At 48.8% G+C, this 20888-nt stretch overlaps 1 protein-coding gene across 3 annotated transcripts in view; it reads left to right on the top strand.

Moving 5' to 3' along the window:
* ZNF423 (zinc finger protein 423) overlaps positions 1-20888 on the top strand; it is a 370990-nt gene that overhangs the window by 194181 nt on the left and 155921 nt on the right. The gene's annotated exons all lie outside the window — the stretch shown is intronic.

Below are 20888 nucleotides of genomic sequence, written 5' to 3'. Positions count from 1 at the left end.
AATGGTGCGATGGGGTGGAGAGGAATGGTGGGTGCGCGTTGCACAGAGCTGCAGACTTGGGAGGACTCTGGGGGCCTCTTCTGCCAGCGCCTGCTTGGATAATGCTCAGTTCTGATTAGCTGTTGCCGAAACCAAGACCAGAGAGGTTGAGAGACCAGCGTCAGATCACACAGTGAGTTGATGCTGGGGTTGGATTTTGGGTCCCTGTGGGGTTTTGGATGACAGCTTGGTCTGTGATCTTAGAAGGCAGGGCATATACCTTCACACTGAGCCCCACGCAGGCATCTCAGAAAATGTGCCCTGAAAAGTTTGCATGCTCTGGCTTCAGGGTGCTTGCACCTGCTAGATCCCTGCCCAGGATCCTGTCTCTCTAGATTCCACCTTGGCCTGCTGCCTTGTTTGCTTCTAGTGTCTGCTCAAGTGTTCCCTTGTCACCTGTCCAGAGTGGCACCCCACCCTCCACCCTTTTCCTGCCCTGCATTTCTTCATAGCAACACGTGATTTACTACAGACTGATTTATTCCTTCTTCAGCAGGAAGATTTAGTCTCTTCTCTTTGCGTTGTAAGCTCACTGAGGGCAAGGACTTTGTTTCTTCATACCCTATCCCCAGATCCTCGAACAGGGCTGGCAGAGTAGGCACTTATTCATATTTATAGAAGGAATAAATGAATGTAAATTGCAATGTCATTTTAAAAAATGGCTGCCATATAGCAGGTGACTCGCTGTTTGTCCTTCCTCTTGGAGGATGGTTGGAGTCAGGGGGGTCCTGTTATTCCTGTCCCTCAGAGGAGGTCTGCAGGCCCTCCTTTGGGGCTCATCAGGAGATCATTTCTTCTTGGAGACTAAGGGGGTTCAGAAGGGAGTGGATTCCCCTTCACTGGAAGGGACCAAACCTCTTTGGAGAAGGGATTTAAGGACTGCGTGGGGTGGACCAGAGCCCTTGGGGTCACTGGCTTTCTTTATGACATGACATTGGCAGGAGTGACATAAGGAGGTGGTAAATTGGGGATGCCTATGGGAAGGGTAACCTCGGAGTAGGGGTGGAGTTTCCCAAGGGCGGGGGTCTCACGGTGAACCACGGCTCTGCCCAGCGGTTTCTGTGTTTGCTGCCAGTGGTCTGGAAACCACACACAATGATCTGTTCCTTGAGCATGTGCCATGTGCCAGGCGCGGGGCCAGCGTGCTTCACCTGCGGTATCTGATCTCATCCTCTGCACAACCCGAGGAGGCAGAAGGGATTCTGCCTGTTTTTCCTCTTGGTGAAGATTAGAGAGGTCCATTAATGTATCCTGGTTTACACCACTGGTCAGTGGTGGAGCTGTGATTTGAACGGAGGCTCTTTGGCTCCAGAGCCTTCTTGGACATGATCCTGATGCCCCCAGAATGCAGCCTCCATGGTGCAGGGCTTTGCTGGGTGTGCTCACTGCCCCAGAAATTGCAGCAGAGCCTGGCACAGACGAGGCACTCCATAAATATTTCAACAGTGCAGTCGCTGGGTGATCGAGTGAGTGGATGCGAGGAGTTTCCCAAGATGAGCGGGAAGTGCTCACTTTTTACTGTTGGTCCATTGGACAGAGAGAGGGAAGCCTAGGCTGGGAAGGAGGTGACACCAACTTGTGCTTGACTGGCCCGACTTCCTCCTGAAAAAGTTACAAGGGTGCTGCTTGGCTGTGCATTCCTTGTGGAGGGGTGCATTTGTTCACATATCCTGGTTAGGAAGTAAGGAAGTTTCTGGTGAGTTTTGGGGGTCCCCCCGGTGGGGAAGACACACATGCCTGCACGCATATACATGCATACTCACATACCCTTATTCTCCAGTGTGGTATGTGAAGAAAGGCATCCACTTGAGGGGGTTTTCCTGGAAAAATATGGAGACCCCCAACCCAAATCCCACTGTTGAGTCTGTATCTTTTTTTTTTGAGACGAAGTCTCCCTCTGTCACCCAGGCTGGAGTGCAGTGGTGCAATCTCGGCTTACTGCAACCTCTGCCTCCCAGGTTCAAGCAATTCTTCTGCTTCAGCCTCCTGAGTAGCTGGGATTACAGGTGCCCACCACCACGCCCAGCTAATTTTTGTGTTTTCAATAGAGACAAGGTTTCACCATGTTGGCTGGGCTGGTCTCAAACGCCTAACCTCAGGTGATCCGCCCACCTCGGCCTCCCAAAGTGCTGGGATTATAGGTGTGAGTCACTGCACCCGGCCTGAGTCTGTATCTTTAAGAGCATGGAATCTAAGCTTATTATCTTATTAAATCTATCCATTTGTTTGGCTCTGGTCTGAATAAGTAAGCCCCCCGCCACCCCACCCCGCCCCACCCAGCTCCATGTCTCCTTTGTTTTAATGCCATTTCTCCAGGATTCAGGCTGAGGCTGGGTAGCTGGGCTGTTCCTTCTGCCTCCATCCATGCATCTTGACCCCCATACCCTTGCTGCTTACCTGGCTCCAAGAGACTCTTTCAAAAAAATTCGTAACAAATTCAGGCCCCACTGAAGACTGGAGTAATTGCTTTCTGCTGTAATGAGAGGGGGCCCCAGGGACCTTGGTGATACTGGACAGGCTCTGCTGGGGACAGCCCCACTGGACCCAGGTGGTCAGGAGGGTGGTCAGGTCAGGCTCATTTACTCCCTGGCTTCCAGCTGGAAGCTCTGTCCCCAACTCCTCAGCCCCACCTTACAGGGGTCTCTTGAGTGACTCCTTGCTGCTTCTTTGTGATTAGGCTATTCATTCATTCATTCATTCATGCATTCATTTTCTCATTTTCTCATTCTGTATTCATTCATACCGTAGTTTTCAAGTGCCTCCTTTAGACAAAGCCCTGGACGTCAATATTTCATCCATCCATCCATCCATCCATCCATCCATCCATCCATCCATCCATTTATTCATTTATTCATACCACAGTTACCAAGAGCTTCCCATAGACCAGGTACTCATTCATTCATTCATTCATTCATCAAGCAGATAGTTATTGCCAGGCACCTTGTGGGGGCTCCCAGGAATCCAGGAATCCAGGGCTTATCAGAATTGTCTCCAGGCAGTTCTAAGCCAGGAGTACCTTCGAGGAAACCTTAATCACATTCTTGGAAGAAGATAAAAAAGCATAAGGGAGGCCGGGCGCGGTGGCTGAAGCCTGTAATCCCAGCACTTTGGGAGGCCGAGACGGGCGGATCACGAGGTCAGGAGATCAAGACCATCCTGGCTAACACGGTGAAACCCCGTTTCTACTAAAAAATACAAAAAACTAGCCGGGCGAGGTGGCAGGCGCCTGTAGTCCCAGCTACTCGGGAGGCTGAGGCAGGAGAATGGCGTAAACTCGGGCGGCGGAGCTTGCAGTGAGCTGAGATCCGGCCACTGCACTCCAGCTTGGGCGACAGAGCGAGACTCCGTCTCAAAAAAAAAAAAAAAAAAAAAAGCGTAAGGGAAGTGGTTGAGAGGTATAGTGCGGGTGGAGGAGGAGGAAGGAAGGTGCCACTCCCTTCTGGCCCTGTACCCCGCCCTGACGAGAGACCTGACTAAAGTGTGCATCCATTGACTCATTTCGCAAATGTTGAGGGACTACTGTGTGCTGGGTGCTGGGAGGAGCTGGGAACCAGCTGGGGACCATGAGGCCGCCCGTGGCAGATTGTAGGCCCAGCACCACCCTCAGGGGTGCTGTCAGCCTGAGCTGGGATGGGGATGGCATCTCCCCTTTCCAGACCCCACTATGAGGAGTGTACCAGTGCCTGCAGTGTTGGGCACGTGAAGCGCCCCGTGTGCCATGTGCAGGATCCAGGATGACTGATAGCTCTCTATCAGTTTCTCTCTCCCCTGCATTACATCTGTCCACCCGGCCTCCTCTTGAGCATATGTGTGTCAGGGGTGTGTTTCCCATAAACCCCACATCTCAATGTTTCACACAGCTGATGAGTTAGGCGACCAGATTCTCCTGGCTCTGCCGGACTCTGCCCTGGGGCAAGTCCCTCCCTCAGACCTCAAGGGCCTCAGTATCCTGATGTGTACAGTGCACAATACATCTGTAAAATGGGTCTAGTGAAAGGATTATGTGTGGCTTAAATATATTAAATAAGTAAAACAGCCCAGCACAGTGGCTCACGCCTGCAATTCTGACACTCTGGGAGGCTGAGGCAGGAGGATTGGTTTAGCCCAGGAGTTTGAGATCAGCCTAGCAACATACATAGTGAGACCTCATTTCTACAAAAAAATGAAAAAAATTAGCCAGGCATGGTGGCACACCTGTAGTCCCAGCTACTTGTGAGGCTGAGGTGGGAGGATCACATGAGCCTAGGAGGTTGAGGCCACAGTGAGCTATGATTGCGCCACCACACTGTAGCTTGGGCAACAGAGTGGGACTCTCTTTGAAATTTTAAAACCCAACCCCCACCCCAAACAAGTAAAACATCAAAGACTAATATGATAAGTAAATAGATAATATAGGTTTTAAGAAAGCCTGGCATATAGGAAGTATCCGGTGAGTGTGACTGATGTTCAGGTCTGTTTATTGAGCAGGGGCACACAATGAGGCACACAGATGAGGGCCTGGTTCCAGTGGGAGGAGGTGGTGGCCACTCAGGCTGAGAAAGCAGGGACAGGCAGGGCTCTGGGGAGGGGGTTCAGCGATGCTGGGAAAGGGCGGAACACCCACATGCAGGGCTGGGGCAGCCTTCAGCCATGAGGCTTGACAGCCCAGCCGCAAAGTCCACGATGACAATTACTCTAGGGGTGGAAACATGAAAATTAGGGGAAAATTGGAATTTCCTCTGCCATGTCGCAGATTTGGTGAGTTTAGGGGTGAGTGGGGCCTGCAGAGGGGCCGCTTGGCTAGCCCAGTACATCCTCGAAAATGCTCTGGCTCTTCTCTTCCTGGCCCTCCTCAGGCCCTGGGCTCCTTACAGCGCCCAGCCCACCTCTTCTCTCCTGCCTGCCTCTGGCCAGGCATGGTGCTGGGGATACAGCAGCTATGAAGGTGCACCCCGTCCCTGCACTGCCCTGTCCGGAGGGGGAGAGGGACAGACCAAGAGCTGCAGTCACTGCAGTATGGGCCAGGGCAGCAGGACCTGTGCCACATCTAGGGCTGCCCAGCCCAGTTTCTGGTCGTTCATGCATGTTTAACCCAACTACATCTTTATTTTAATGAGCATTACAAAAACATCATACTCATGATTTCCTCAATATCATGATTTAGGATTACACTTGGGTACCTGGCATTGTTAGTCCTGAGGTCATTGAAAGGACAAGGTTGAGTAATAGTATAGGACACAGACCCTGACGGTGGCCTCTCAGTGACTTGAGTATGGCAAATCCTGACAGGTGCAGAGAGGGGGCTGTGGAGGGGGCTGTGCAGGCTGAAGGATGTGGCTTCCGAGTCTGGTGCCACCATGTGTGGCAGTTGTACCTTAGTCAGTGTGGCAGGGAGGGCCCTTGAACACAGAGCCTGAGGCAAGGGCTTAGTGCAGTGTATGTGGTGAGGAGGCGCTCCCAGGAAGTAGGACGGAGGAGACAGGGCCAGGGAAAGGCCGATTTTGGGGTGCAGTGTTGAGCCTGCTGCTATAGACCGCGGGTCTTGAACCTGCCAAAACCTTCGTGTCTCTGCAGGATGCCCCAGGAATTGTCTTCAGAGGAGCCCACTGGCTCCAGGTCCTTTTAGATGAAGGTTGTCCCTGGGGGCATCACATCTCCTGCCTTTGGGGTCAAGCTTGAGACAGGCAGACACCTGGAGGTGGGGCCTCAGGCCCTTTTACTCAGACTGTCCCCTCAGCTGCTGAACTCCCAGGGGGCCACTGGCCGCTATGCACGCACCAGGTCCCTGAGTTCCTCCGTCCCTCAGCGTTCCCTTCCATAAAATGGGACCAAGCTCATGACTGTCTCCTGGAGCTGCTAGAGGGCACCTGGCACATGGCCAGAGACAGGGAGTGTTTTTGGGGAGTTTCTCCATCCTCCAGGTGCGTGGGGTGGGACCCTGGGGCTGGGCCCTGGATGGGATTTGACTGAGAAGCAGGAGATCTGTGATTTGAGGTCAGACAGTGTGTACACCTTGTCTGTGGAAGTCTCCAGCCAAAAGAGTGTGTCACCCTGGGAGATGTCTGGGCTGAGAATATGGACCTAATGCAGACATGCTTTCAGGCCGGGCTCCACGGGAGGCCACCTCCTTGGGAGATTGCTTGTGCCCCTGAGTGGGCGTCACTCCCTCTCTGTCCCTGGGACATGGTGGTTCACAAACTCACATCCCGTGGTGGTTAGGAACACAGCCTCTGAGGTCAGTGAACCCGTGTTCAAAGCCCTGCTAGGCCATTTCCACCTGTAAGGCCCTGAGCCTGTCAATTAACCTTTATAAGCCTCAGTTTTCTCATCTATAAAATGGGGCTGGTAATAGGAACACATCAGATTGCTGTGAATATTAAAACAAGACAACTCAATTTTTTTTCTTGGAGACAAAAAATAAAATGAGACAACATGTGGCATGGATCAAACACCCAAGAAATATGTGGCACTTAATAAATGTCATTGATTAGACCTATATGTCATATGCAATGTATGATATAGAATCCAAAATATAGCCTATTAATTATTCTTCAGTGTCGCCAGTTGATCTAAGCTCAGAGTTCTAGCTTGGAGGCATTATGGGGTTTTCTCTGATACTGGTTTTTGGGAAAATTACAAGATGAACTTGGTCATCCATTCGCCTGCTTGCCTTTTTTTTTTTTTTTTTTTTTTTTTTTTTTTTTTAGAGTCTTGCTCTGTTGTCTAGGCTGGATGTAGTGGTGCAATCTTGGCTCACTGCAACCTCTGCTTCCTGGGTTCAAGTGATCCTCCTGCCTCAGCCTCCTGAGTAGTTGGGGTTACAGGCGTGCACCACCACACCTGGCTAATTTTTATAATTTTAGTAGAGACAGGGTTTCACCATGTTGGCTAGGCTGGTCTCGAACTCCTGACCTCAGGTGATCCACCCACCTCAGCCTCCCAAAGTGCTGGGATTATAGGCGCGAGCCACCGCACGTGGCCTCCTCTTGCCCATTTGCATTGAGAGCTTCCTCTGTCTGCATCTCCGGTAAGAAAGTCACATAAACCAGCTGCATTCAGTCCTCCATCCCAGTATAGATGGTATGGAGGACTGGAAGTTAGAAGACCTTTGACTCGGGTCCCTAGGTAGCCAGGGTGGGGGTTGGAGGAGAGAGGGAGGTGGGACAGACACTTGGAGAGTTGGAGACTTGCCCTGGACGGGATGAACAAAATCCCCACTGGAGTTACCTCGTGCACCCACTTAGCATTCAGCGCTTCAATTGTATGCGCTCTGCAAGGGAAAGACTGCGTGGGTTTGTGGAAGAAAAGTAATTTAGCAGTGTGGGTTCAGGGGCGAAGTGACCGTGAGATGGATGCTGTTCTGGGGCTTTCGACTTCCACCCTCCCCTCCTGTGGGAGCAGACGCTTGTCCAGCATGTTGAGGTCTATGGTGTGTATTTGGGAACACTGTGGCTCTTTCACACAGAGGACATGGCAATTTATTCCAAAAGTGGAGGAAAAGTTGACTAGGTTGGATTCACTGAAGGATGCTGCGCCCATCCCCCTCAGTGCCCCAGCAGGGGTCCTTGTGGGGGGAGTTGATACTTCTGCTGTCCACAGTGACTTGAGTGTTCAGCCCCCACTTGGAAGGGGACCCCATGCTGATTGTGCAAGGGTTTTCTCCTGCAGGGGCACCTGATCTTGGCTGTCGAGAGCCCTGGGTTGTTGGGGCCACTGACCACTGTTTTCCTTGAAATGGGTTCTGCTTATAGGCTAGTAATCATTTAAATCTCAGTCATTTGTAGACCTGGAGTTACAGGAGGTCTAGAAAGAGCCCTGGGCTGGGGAGTCCGGATCCCATTTACTCATGAGCTAGTTTTTCAGATAGTGTTGGTGGTTGCGGGGCCTGTGGAATGGAGTTCTTGGCTCCTTTGCTCGGTATTTAAGGTCTTGACGATGGGCTGTCATTGCATCTTCTAAGCTGCTTCTCCCATTGATACCCAAGCTTCAGCCATGGCTCCCACCATTCCTTCTTCCGGGAGGCCTTCTCCTCCCATCTCTCTGTATCTGGGGGTCCCAGGCTTTAGTCATTTGCACATCTCTACTGTGATTCTTGCAACACTTGATATCACTGATGCTATGACTCACTTAGTATTTTTCTTTGCTGGTTCTTTTTGTGGTTAAATTAATTCGTTTACTTCATTCTGCACATGGAAAACCAGTATCATTTACTGTAAGATGACAGTAACCTTAAAAGTAAATAAAAAACAAAACTGAAGACAATTCCATGCTCGTGCTGTTCCAGCCAGGAGTCGCTGTGTTCTGGAAATGCTAAGCATGGGCTCTGCCCTCTCTTTTGTTGAAATGCTGGAGAGGAGTTAGAGACAGCCTTTCTCCCTGGCCTAATCTGAAGGCTGACAACAGAATGGAAAGGGCGCTAACTTTCTCATTTGTGCATCAGGGTTATTTAAGACCATCTTGGCTGCTCCCTAAAATGATCACAGGTCCTACCAATGGGAGGTAGCCCATGTTTGGAAGAACACAGGTCAGTGGAGCTCCTACTCCTTCTTCAAAGCCCAATTTGAGTGCCCCCGCCTCCCACGATGGCACCTCGTCTGTGCCTTTCCATTCCCAGCCCTCCCAGGCTTGGAGCTTCTGGCGCCCAGTGGCCTTGGCCAAGGAAAAGCTCCCTACAACCCTGCAGGGACAGCATGAGCTCCTTGTCCGTGCCCCTACCTGGGGCCTGTGCCCTGCGCCCCCCGGGACGTATTGGACTGCCATCTTCTGTAGGCCCAGATGAACACCAGGAAAGGAGGAAATGAGGACCTACTCTTAGCCACACGGGAGACCACTCCTGCCACCACCACCTGTGAGATGCTTGGGGAGGTGGGCAGAGCTGGAGTCATGGCTTGGGCTTCGGTGGGCAGTGACCACCGCGGCTTGAATGAAGGCTCAGGAGCTGGAGAGGGTGAGGCATGCTCAGTGTACCTCTTTGATGACAGTGGGTGGTCTTGATGGCTTTCTGGAGAACTATGGAGTTATTCCAGGCTCCTTCTACTTAATTGCTGTGGAAGTCAGGGCCCTCACCCTCTCTATGTCTTATATGTTTGATCTGTAAGATGGGGCTTAATGGTGGTAGTAGTCACCACATAGGATGGAGGTGAGAGTTTAACAAAATGGAGCTTACGAAGAGCTTGGCACCATGTCTGGCCACAGAAAGGGCTCTGCAGAGGCTACCAGTCTGAAGTTCAAAAAGTGGTTCACTATGACCATGCCCCAGACCCAGAAAGATGCAGGAGACACAGGGACACCCCAAGCACTCAAATATAAACAGGCAGTGCCCTGAAGTCAGTGAGGATGACAGAGGCAGTCAGGGAAGGCTTCCTGAAGGCAGTGTCTTGAAGGATAGGAATGTGTTAGCCAGGATAGGGCATGTTTGGCATGCCACAGTGGCAGTACAAGCCTCCAGAAGTGTTGTCCATCTCCCTCCCTGCAAAGGAGAAAGAACATCTGCTTCCTCCAAGTCATCAGATGGGGATGTAGCTCTGGAACTCTACCCAACCCTTTCCCTGGCAGTGGCAAAGGGGATGCCTGAACATCTCTCAGAGGCTCCTGAGCACATCCAGACCTTAGCTCTAACTTCTGCAGCTAAAATGTGTAGATGGGAAAAATGCTATCCAAACATGCCTAATCCCAATCAAAGGATTATTTTCTTACAGAAAAGCTTCACCTATACTTAATAGTTTTAAATTGTTCCGGGTAGCAATTAGACTTTTAATTTTGCTGTTCCCTCCGGCGGCTGGAGGATGTGTGTGGTTTGCGTTTAATCAGAGTTGAGTCCTTTTTTTTTTTTTTTTTTTTTTGGTGGTTCTCGGGGAGGGAAGGAGATGAGGAACCCGTTCAGGGTTTCCTTCTGGTCCTCCCAAGACTTGTGTGGGGCGTAGAAGTGCTGGGCAGCTCTGAGTTCAGGGTTCTCTGGGCAGCAGGGGACACCTCCAGAGTGGGGAGCCCAAGTCCCCTCCCACCCGCCTGAGGTTTCGCCGCTGCAGCCCTTTCTGGAGAATCCAATGCCGCATTAAGTATATGGATTATCCAAAAATTTCTGCAGCAATAGGGTGAGTTATTATTGATTCACAGAGCACGACAAAACATCACTGCATGAATTAGCAAACAGCTGTTTCTAATTTGAGTTTAGAACGGTACACAGAGGAACTTGTTTCTCTGTTCACTCCTTTCATTTATAATGAATTTTAATCACCGCTACAGGTGAGAAAAATGTAGAAACAAGCTTGTATCTTGTGGAAGAAACAAAGGAGAGACAGATGCTAACAGATTTCCAGTCTGTGATAAAAGGGATGTTTTGGTACACTTTACATGTAATTAGAGCGCAGCTGTTTCCAGTCCCAGGTCCACGAACACGGCCGAATGTGGGCTCTGCCGATCTCCAAAGGGAGTCAAGAAAAACAGTGATTCAACCCCGAAAGCATTTTGCTTTCTCTCGAGTGGAGCAGAGCGCCCTTTGCGCAGGCCCTTGGCGGTGTTGCTTCGTGAAGCTCACGGAGATGACTTCACAAGGCACCAACTCCTTGTGAAAAGGCGGGCAGGCGATGTCAGGGTGCGCAGGAGGCCCACAGCAGGAGGCTGGCAGGAGAACCTTCCAGAGCTCCTGAGTTCCTAGCACCCTTGGGGAGTCCCTTGTAGGGGCAGACTTGGGGGGCTCTTCCTTGCTGGCAGGAGTTGATCACTACGCTCCTCTTTAGCAAGTTTGATCACAGCCAGCTCTCGGGTGAGTTGATGAGCACTGGCTTTTTTTTTTTTTTTTTTTTCCCTTTCCTAGTCTGTTTAATTTCTGCAATAAAACTCGAGCTCGATTGCATTTTCAATATCAGTGCTAAGTAAATTTGTCTAAGGGATGGAGCTGCCTGGCAGGCTGTGTGTTCTGCGAGGTCAGAGGCTTCAAGGGGAAAGGTGGACGCGTCCTTGCCCTGCATGTCCAGGAGCCGTGTGGGGGCGGGGGAGGGAGTGTGCTGGGAGTCTGAGCCTTGTCCCCCACCCCCTCCACCATGAGCTGAGGGACCCACGTCCAAGCCATGGACGGCTGCTGGTGCCTTAGATTCTCTGTTTGTATAATGAGAGCGTTGGGTTCCACCTTTATAATGAGGGGTCTTGAAACTCCTTTCAGGGCTGATGTCCTGGGATTGTGAATGGCAGGGGCCCTCTGATAATTTTGGCAGGTTGAGTTTGCTTTGCTTGAAAACCATCTTGTGCACGGGTAACTGTAGGTTTAGTTTAGACCCTCTTGGTTATCAATCAGGGCTCAGGGAGATGACACTGTGTCTTGTGTCCATTCAAGCCATCCCAGCCATTGCCAGCCTCTCCTTGTCCTGTGACCACCTTATGGTGAGCTGGGAGCCGGTAGCCGTTGACTATTTTAGGCATTATAGAACATTTGTCATATATAACGCCTTACAGATATTCACTGATTTCATCTTTAAAACAACTCTATAGCTGGGTCTATATATAGTCATACCCATTTTACAGATGTGAAAACTGAGACAGGTTTCTCCATCTGTAAAACGGAGCAACGGTCATTCACTTGGCTAAGGTCACACACATAGTAAGTGGGGGAGCTGGGAGTCTAAGCCCTGCTGCTGGCTCTCAGCCACCAGACAAACACAGGTGGCTTCAGGGCCCGGGACACCCCCTGATGGGGAGGGAAGTCCTGGGGTGCTGGACATGCAGGGAGGTGGGGGGCCCTGCTCCAAGAAGCCCCAGCTGAGCTCCATCTTCCACATGCCAGATGCAGAGTCTGTGCTCCCAGGCCTTCTCCTTCAAGAAAAACCAAAAGTGGGCCAGGCGTGGTGGCTCATGACTGTAATCCCAGTGCTTTGGTAGCCTGAGGCAGGAGGATCGCTTGAGGCCAGGAGTTTGAGACCAGCCTGCGTGACACAGAGAGACCCTGTCTCTACAAAAAAAATTTTTAAATTAGCCAGGCATAGTGGCACGCAACCATGGTCCCAGCGACTTGGGAGGCTGAGGCAGGAGGATCGCTTGAGCCCGGGAGATTGGGTCTGCAGTGAGCCATGATTGCATCACTGCACTACAGCCTGGGTGACAGAGGGAGACCCTGTCTCTAAGGATAAAACAAAACAAAACAAAACAAAAAACCAAAAAAGTGACTGTGAATTAGGGAACAACAACAACAACAACAACAACAACAAAAATTGGGAATTCTTGATTTGTAAATGTTGGCAGTTTTACCAAATCACTAATACTGATAACTGGGTGGCCCCCAGACTGTCCAGTGGGAGGATAGCCATGGTAACCTATGACCCACTGCTCAGGGCATCATTTCTCCTTGTCCAGCTGGCTAAGAGCCCCAGGCTGGAAGTTCAAGTCCAGCTCTTCCGGTCACTTTGCGATGTCAGGATATGACCTAACCTCTCTGTTCTTTTTCCTCATTCCTGGGGTGACCACACAACTTACTGTGTAAGCTCAGCTGTTCATGAGGGTGAAAGGGATTCACTAACGGGATGGGATGCTGGGTTCCATCCCTGGGTATGTGGCACCCCACTTACTTGTAATACGGGGATAATAACAGTAACAAAACCACCACGACCACCACCACTGCACAGAGTTGCTCCAGATGTCAAATAAACGATGGGCGTGAGGTACTGTGCAAAATGTTAAATGCCCTATAGATGATGGGATTTACGATGAATGATAATACTGTCAGTTACATTAGGAACCCCTTTATTTTCTTTAGCCAATGTTCATCCAATGTTTAGCAGTATGTAAACATTAACCACTTTGTAAGGTAGTTGCTTTTAGTTTCCCCATCCTGTGGATGAGGACATATGCACTCAGAGAGGGGCAGTAACTTGCCTGTGGTCTCACAGCTAATGATGGCTGAGCAAGCCAGTGCACGCGCTTACTCATGGCTCTGCTGTCCCTCAGGACTGACGTCTCCCTGCAATTGACTGAGTTTCTTCAAGCTTAGCAGCCTAAACTAAGTTTTGAGTCCCTGGAAGTTTTGTTAAGGGCTTTGGTGGCAGCTGTTCACTGTCACATGGCATTTCAGCAGCCCCCAGAGCTGGCTGGAGAAGGGCAGGCCTGGCCATTCTCTATCTTTGAGATGTCCAGTGACCTCTGAGTCTTTTTTCTCCCAAACCGAAAGAATGATCCCTACTTTTCCTTGCTGTATTCCTTGGGGATGATGAGATCACATTCGTATGAAAGTCTCAGCTCCCTGGAGGAGGAATGAGTGAATAGGAGCTGCTATTATTTTTGCTAATAGCATAATTCTAACTCAAGATTTCAGGCAGAGCCATGTCAGATTCTGGTCACCTTTGTGGGGCTCCTTGGCCTACCTCTGAGGAAAGAACCCCTGACAGCCTCATCCCTTTCCTTTCCCAGGGTGGACTTTTGATGTCCCAGGGGTCAAACTTAATCCTTTACACTTCTCCTATCCCTTTAGGAAAGTCAGATATCTAGATGCAGTACTGATGCTACCATTAAAGGGATTCTCTCTCTCTCTCTCTCTCTCTCTCTCTGTCTCTCTCTCTGTGTGTGTATGTATTACTTCAAAGCAGTAAAGGGTTGCTTTAGCGTTTAATGTTTAAACAGTGATTAATTGACACAGAGACTGGGCAGATAAGAGCATAGAAACTTAAGAATGCTGGGTACCTCTACACCCTTTGGAAAACTGGGTATTTACAACAGCCTCCCTAAATATGTGCTGAATTAAAAAACCACCCAAACTAGGAGATAGTAGACAGCTGGGATACCTACCACCTGAGATTTATTCTGTACCCAGGACAGGCATAGACATCATTAATTGATAACAGACTCTAAGAGCTACAAAGCCTCTTAGAGACCTGTTCATCAGATTCTCTCTATCAAGAGTTGGGGAAATGAAAGCACAAAGAGGGGATATGCTTGCCCATGGTTACACAGTTCTGGAATCTGAACCTGGTCCAGTAGTAATCTCATCCACTATGGGTCGTGGCACCACCCTCTGGGCTTGAGGTTCTGCCCCCTTAATCATCCCTTTTTTCCCCATGAAAGGTAGCATGTACTTCCATCTGAGTAGTTTTATTAACCTGTTTCCTGCTTGTGAAGTTTTGGGTGTCCAACAGACTTCTTTCATCTTGTACTCTCTCTGTCCTTTTTGGTTCAAGCTGGCAGTGTTTCTGCCAGTATAAACTTTTCAAGAACCTTGTGAGTCTCCGGTGTATGTCATGGGTATTTTCTCCATTATTCAAGATGGTCCTCCACAGATATTTCCTGGATAATCCCTTCTCTACTTTTGTCTTTTGCTGAGATCGCTCCAGAGCAATGCCCCCAAATTTCCTAGATGCTCCCTATTTTGATCTAGGAGATCTGCAAGTCACACCCTTAATCTCGTCAAAGAGCCTTTGGTGTGACTCAATACTCAATACCCTGGTATTTTGATTTTTCTGAGATATTAGCAATATGTGCAGTCCTACCTTCAGCTTTTTCTCCAGAGCATACTTTCTTGTAAGTAAATCTGTTAGAGTATTTCTGCAATCTGAGAATTTGCAAAATCATTAATTTCTGGTTCATTTTTAACAGTTTGTTTTTGAGACAGAGTCTTGCTCTGTCACCCAGGCTGGAGTGCAATGGCATGATCTCAGCTCACCGCAACTTCCGCCTTCTGAATTCAAGCGATTCTCCTGCCTCAGCCTCCTGAGTAGCTGGGAGTAGCTGGGATTACAGGCATGCGCCACCATGCCCAGATAATTTTTGTATTTTTAGTATAGACGAGGTTTCTCCATATTGGTCAGGCTGGTCTTGAACTCCCGACCTCATGTGATCCACCCACCTCAGCCTCCCAAAGTGCTGGGATTACAGGCGTGAGCGCTGCGCCCCACCTGTTTAACAGTTCTTTTCTTAATCTTTTTTCTTTTTAGCAGCAAGAAGAAACCAGCCCATACCTTCCACATTTTGCTTGGAAATCTACTTAGCTAAGTATCCAAGTTTATCCATGAAAGTTCTTTTTCCCACATAACTGTGAGTCATAATTTCACTTAGCTTTCTGCCACCAAATATCAAGGATCCCCTTTCCTTCAGTTTCCAATAACATATTTTTGATTTCCTGATAAGCTGTCACTATCAGTGCCTTTGTTAATATCCATATTTCTCTTAATAGTTTGTTCTTGATGATTTAGATATTTCCTAAGGTGATTTAGGTTTTCTCTAATGTGTTCCTTACTTTCTTCTGAGTCTTTATTAACAGAGTCATTAATATTCATGTTTCCATTAATCTGTTCAAGGCTACCTAGGCTTTTAAATAAATCATACTCCTCAAAATTCTTCTACCCTCTGATCGCTGCCCAATTCCAGAGCCACTTCCATGATTTTAGGTATTTGTTCTTGTAGCACCCCACTCCTGGTACCAAAATCTGTATTAGTTTGCTATTACTGCTGTAACAAATTACCATAAACAGTGACTTAAAATGACAAACAAAAAAAATAGTATCTTACAGTTCTGTAGGTCAGAAGTCTGACCCAGATATCACTGGGTTAAAATTAAGGTGTTGGCAGGGCTGCATTCCTTTCTGGATGCTCTTAGGGAAAAATCCATTTCCTTGCCTTTCTGATTCTTAGAGGCTGCTCACATTTCTTGGCTTATGGCCTCCTTCCATCTTTAATACTCGTAATTGCTGGTTGGGTCCTTCTCATATTGCATCACTTCAACCTCCTCTTCTGCCTCCCTCCTGCACATTTAAGGACCCTTGTGATTACAATGGACCCATGTGGATAATCCAGGATAATCTCTTTATTTTAAGGTCAGCTGATTGTCAACCTTAATTCCATTTTACCATGTAACGTAACATATTTATATGTTCTGGGAGTTAAGACTTGGACATCTTTGGGGTAATTATTATTCTGCCTACCACAACCTCCAGGTTTGCTTCTGCACAGGCTATTTAAGCAGCAGGCTGCTCTACCTGCCATCCAGTGAGGAAAGAGGCCGGCAACATTCATTAGTGCTTGGCATCAGACCCAGCCTAGCCTGGTCATCCACCACTGACTTTGCCTCAATGGCTGGTGGGGTTGTAAAGCTTAAGACCTGTACCTGGTTCAAGTCATGGGGCCTGGTACTGTGCTTGTGCATGGTGGACCTCAAGAAAGAGGGAGCAGGTCCAGCAGGGATATGGGCCCTGGATTGGCTCTAGGGCTTGGTGAAGCAGTGTAGCCTGGTGGTTAGTAAGTGGGTGGGGGCATCTGCCACTTGCAATCTCTGTGTGCCCAGAAGTTACTCTCCTTCTTGGAGTGTCACTTTGCATAGTTATAAAAAGGGGTTGTTAATAGTACCTACCTCATAGAGAATGTGTGAGAATCAATTGAGAAAAAGCTGGCAAAGGACCTGGCACATAGAAAATGTGCCATACAGCTGGACGTGGTGGCTCACGCCTGTAATCCCAGCACTTTGGGAGGCCGAGGTGGGTGGATCACAAGGTCAGGAGTTCAAGACCAGCCTGACCAAGATGGTGAAACCCCGTCTCTACTAAAAATACAAATGTTAGCCAGGCGTGGTGGTGGGCATCTGTAATTCCAGCTACTCAGGAGTCCTACTGAGGCAGAGAATTGCTTGAACCCAGGAGGCACAGGTTGCAGGAAGCCAAGATCGCGTCACTACACCCCAGCCTGGGTGACAGAGCGAGACTCTGTCTCAAAGAAACAAACAAAAAAAAAAAGAAGGAGAAGAAGGAGAAGAAGAAGAAGAAAATGTGCCATAAACAGTAACCACTAGATCTGCCTGTGACTTGTCATGTTGCCTCAGTTTCTCCATCAGTGAAATAAGATGAGGGAGGAGCTATGCACTCTCTCTTGTCCTCAATACACCGATACTAGTTTTACAGGCAGGGATGTAATTGAGTTGAGGAGTATTCTGGGATAGATGACTAGTTCTGGCATCAAGTGTGTGCAGATACCCCTGGTTTCCCAAGAAGTGATCAGGAATATGCCCAGATGCCCCTTGAGCTCAACTCAGATCATTTCATGTCTGGAAGGCCACCTGCTTAGGCTCTGGCTACCTCTGTGGGAACCACAATCTGCCTGTGCCCTGAAGCATATTCAGGTCTTGGAGCTCTTGTTACCCCAGACTCTAGGAAACACTGACTGGCTCTCCCTTGGTTGTCCGGGCTGCTTTGTGTCCACTTTGGGCAACCCTCACCATCGGCTGGGGTCACAGCTGACCTCTCTGGTTGGAGATCTCTCTCTAGACTCCAACATAGTTCTACAGTATATTAGTTCATTCTCATGCTGCTGTGAAGAAATACCCAAGACTGGGTAATTTATGAAGGAAAGAGGATTAATTGACTCACAGTTGTGCATGACTGGGAAGGCCTCAGGAAGCTTACAATCATGGTGGAAGGGGAAACAAACATGTCCTTCTTCACATGGTGGCAGCAAGGAGAAGAATGAGAGCTGAGAAAAGGGGGAAATCCCTTAATGCAACCATCAGATCTCATGAGAACTTACTATAACTAGAATAGCATGGGGGAAACCGCCCCCATGAATCCATTACCTCCCACCAACTCCCTCCCACCATGCGTGGGGTTTATGGGAACTACAATTCAAGATGAGATTTGGGTGAGGACACAGCCAAACCATATCATATGGTATCTCTCAGGGCCTCTTGTCTCTGTGTGACCAACAGGATTTTGGGAACAACAAAGCCTCATCTGTCGAAGAGAATGGACACCTCCTTTTTTGGAAGAGGAAACCTGAAAAGCATCTAGCATTGGGAGTCAGGAAACTCCTCTTTCTAGTTTGCTCAGTGCCCTTTGACTATTCCATTCCCACATATCTCTGCTCATGGCAGACATCATCAATTGATTGTAGCACTCATTTCTTTGGACCTTAGAGAAGGCCTCAGATTCCTTCTGAACACAGGATTCTAGGCAACCACTACCAATTAGCTAGGCTTATAAGTTTTCTTCTCTTTTCTGGACCTCAGCTTTTCCATCTGTATCATGTGGGATTTGGTAGTTGGTTCCTGAGTCTAGGGTCCCATTCCTCTGAGCTTAGGGAAGGGCCACAGTGATTCCCATTCCTGGAGCTCTGGATGGGGGCAGCAGAGAGGCTCTGCTTGGTGTGTTATAAAGCTTTGTCCTGTCGAGAACTGGTCTCCTTGGCAATTTTCATTTTTCTAAAGAAACAGGTGAGTGGCAAGGAGTCTTTTTGGGGGCTTTGTGAAGCACTGTAAGGCCTTTTTGTGCGTATCATGAAGACAGTCTTGATGGTTGGAGTATTGTATAAGGTGAACTTTATATTTATCTGGCAGGGGCTGTAGAGAGGATGAATTCCAGCCTTCCATGAGCCAGCAGAGGCAATGGAGGCCCGACCTCCTGATGTACTGTCTGCCTGTTGCCCCAGCATGACTCCCACTGGTGCCTTTCTTGCTCTACTTGGCCTCTCTTTTGCATGGTTTGGGATGTCCATGTGACAGGACCAAGGTGGGATGCACCCACGTGACCCTGCAGCATCCAGCACAGTCCTGGGCACAAGAGGCCCTGCAGACTGGCATGGAAACCTCATTCCAATGGCTGGATGAGCTCTTGTTCCCTCTGTAGGCTCATTTTTTTTTTTTTTTTTTTTTTTTTTAAGAGTCAGAGTTTTACTCTTGTCACCCAGGCTAGAGTGGCGTGATCATAACTCACTGCGGCCTCGAACTCATGGGCTCAGGTGATCCTCCTGCCTCGGCCTCCCAAGTAACTGGGGTTGCACATACACACCACCAAGCCTGTGTAATTAAATTTTTTTCTTTTCTTTTCTTTCTTTTTTTTCTTTTTTTAGAGACAGGGTCTTGCTATATTGCTCAGGCTGGTCTCAAACTCCTGACCTCAAACGATCCTCCCAGCTCAGCTACCCAGTGTTCAGGGATTATAGGCATGAACCACCGTACCCGGCTGGATGATCATTTTTATTCACACAGATGGAACTGCCCGGCTCAGGAATGTTCTAGTCACCTGGAACTTCCTGGGCTCAGCTGTCTTCCCCCATAACTCAATGCAGAGAGTCCCCCTAGTGTTCTTTTTAGGGTCTCTTGCATAGCTTCGATGACAGTTCACTTCCTCCTCCATCTGTGCCCCCCATTGCAGGAAGGTTCCCCTTTCAGCCCACTCCTGTGAGTCTGTGGGTCACTCTCCTGTCTAGGCCTGAGCACCTTCTCCAGCAGCCCTGACTTTGATTCTTTGTGACAGAGGAGCTGTGAGCTGTGGTTCCCAGCCATTCTGGGTGGCCGCTTGCACTGCTCTGCCTAGGTGAGGTGTGTCCGAGGCAGTTTTACACACTATAGCATCAGCCTGCTGAATTCATGTCCTGCTCCGTGCTGGTCACCAAGTGTGGCAACATGAACTTGGGAATCACCTGGCTCTTTCTGCTGCTGACGTGTTCTGAAGCCCAGTTGATGTTCTTTTTTCTACTTAATTGAATTTTTATTGAAAATTCTCTCCTCTTTTTTGCTTGTTTTCTTTCTCTTCCTGCAGCAGACAGCAAAAGCCTCATATAACCCTTTTCCTATTTGCCCTTTTTGCAGTATTAGTCACTTTTAAATGACTTTAATCTCCATCTTGCGTGTGTGTGTGTGTGTGTGTGTGTGTGTGTGTGTGTGTTAAACTCATTTTTGTTATGGTTCTTTGATTGCATTTACTCTGGGGGGTGGGGAGAAGCGTGGGTCTGGCATTAGTCATTGTACTTCCCACTTGATTTTCTCATGCTTCTCCTCCCAAAGCGGGTAATGAGGGGTTGGGGGTGTAGTGAAGCCTTGTGGGTGAAAACACTGACTGAACAGGACTCGGGGGTTCGCATCCTGACTTTGCTGCCTGCCGAGTATGTGGAACTGGACAAGTCACTCAGCCTCTCTGTGCCCTGGTTTTCTCATTGGTAAATGGAAATTATAACAGTACCTAACTCAGCCTATTGAGAGGATTGAATGAGTGAGTACACATAAACTCTTAGAAGAATGCCTGGCACACAGCAAAATCAATGCAAGTATTTACTTGAAAATAAAAATGTAGCGGCTGAACAGGACTTTCCTTGAACCCACCTTCTCCCTGAGTTCTGGAATGTTTATGTTGGAAAGGACTCTGGGATTGCCTTGGTCACAGTTGCAGGTGTGTGTGTGGTGTCCAGCATCCAGCATGAGGAAAGTGTCATTGCTTTAAGAGAAGAGAACCTCAGGCCATGCGCGGTGGCTCACGCCTGTAATCCCAGCACTTTGGGAGGCTGGGACAGGTGGATCACTTGAGGTCGGGAGTTTGAGACCAACCTGGCCAACATGGTGAAACCCCGTCTCTACTAAAAATACAAAAATTAACCGTGCATGGTGGCGTGTGCCTGTAATCCCAGCTACTCTAGAGGATGAGGAAGGAGAATTGCTTGAACCCAGGAGGCGGAGGTTGTAGTGAGCCAAGATCACGCCACTGCACTTCAGCCTGGGCCACAGGGCGAGACTCCATCCCTCCTACCAAAACAAACTAACAAAAAAATAGAAAAAAGAACCTTTTTCTCTGCTGATGCCCCTATAGATACATCCCGAGCTTTGGCCCCAGCTTATCTCTCTAGCGTGATTCTAGAGCACTGAGCTAAGTGCCCCCAAAGCAAAATGCATTTGGAGGGGGTGGGATGGCAGCAGATGAGGTTGAATGTTCTTTGAATAAGAGACTTTAAACAGGGCAATCTGAGTTTGGGACTTTATATGTCAACATGCCCATTTTCCCTGATTGGGCCTTTTCAATTTAAGGAGCCTTATTTTCATTTCAATTCAGATGATTATAATCTCAGCAGTGGCTCAGTTTGTTGCTCCCAGAATAATATGCTTTGCTTTAGTTTCGAAACTTGTTTGCAGAAAAATAAAG

This window comes from Theropithecus gelada, chromosome 20 (genome assembly GCF_003255815.1).
Source record: "Theropithecus gelada isolate Dixy chromosome 20, Tgel_1.0, whole genome shotgun sequence".
NCBI lineage: Eukaryota > Metazoa > Chordata > Mammalia > Primates > Cercopithecidae > Theropithecus > Theropithecus gelada.
Note: the sequence above shows the minus strand (reverse complement) of the source record. Positions and strands in the feature narration are given on the sequence as shown.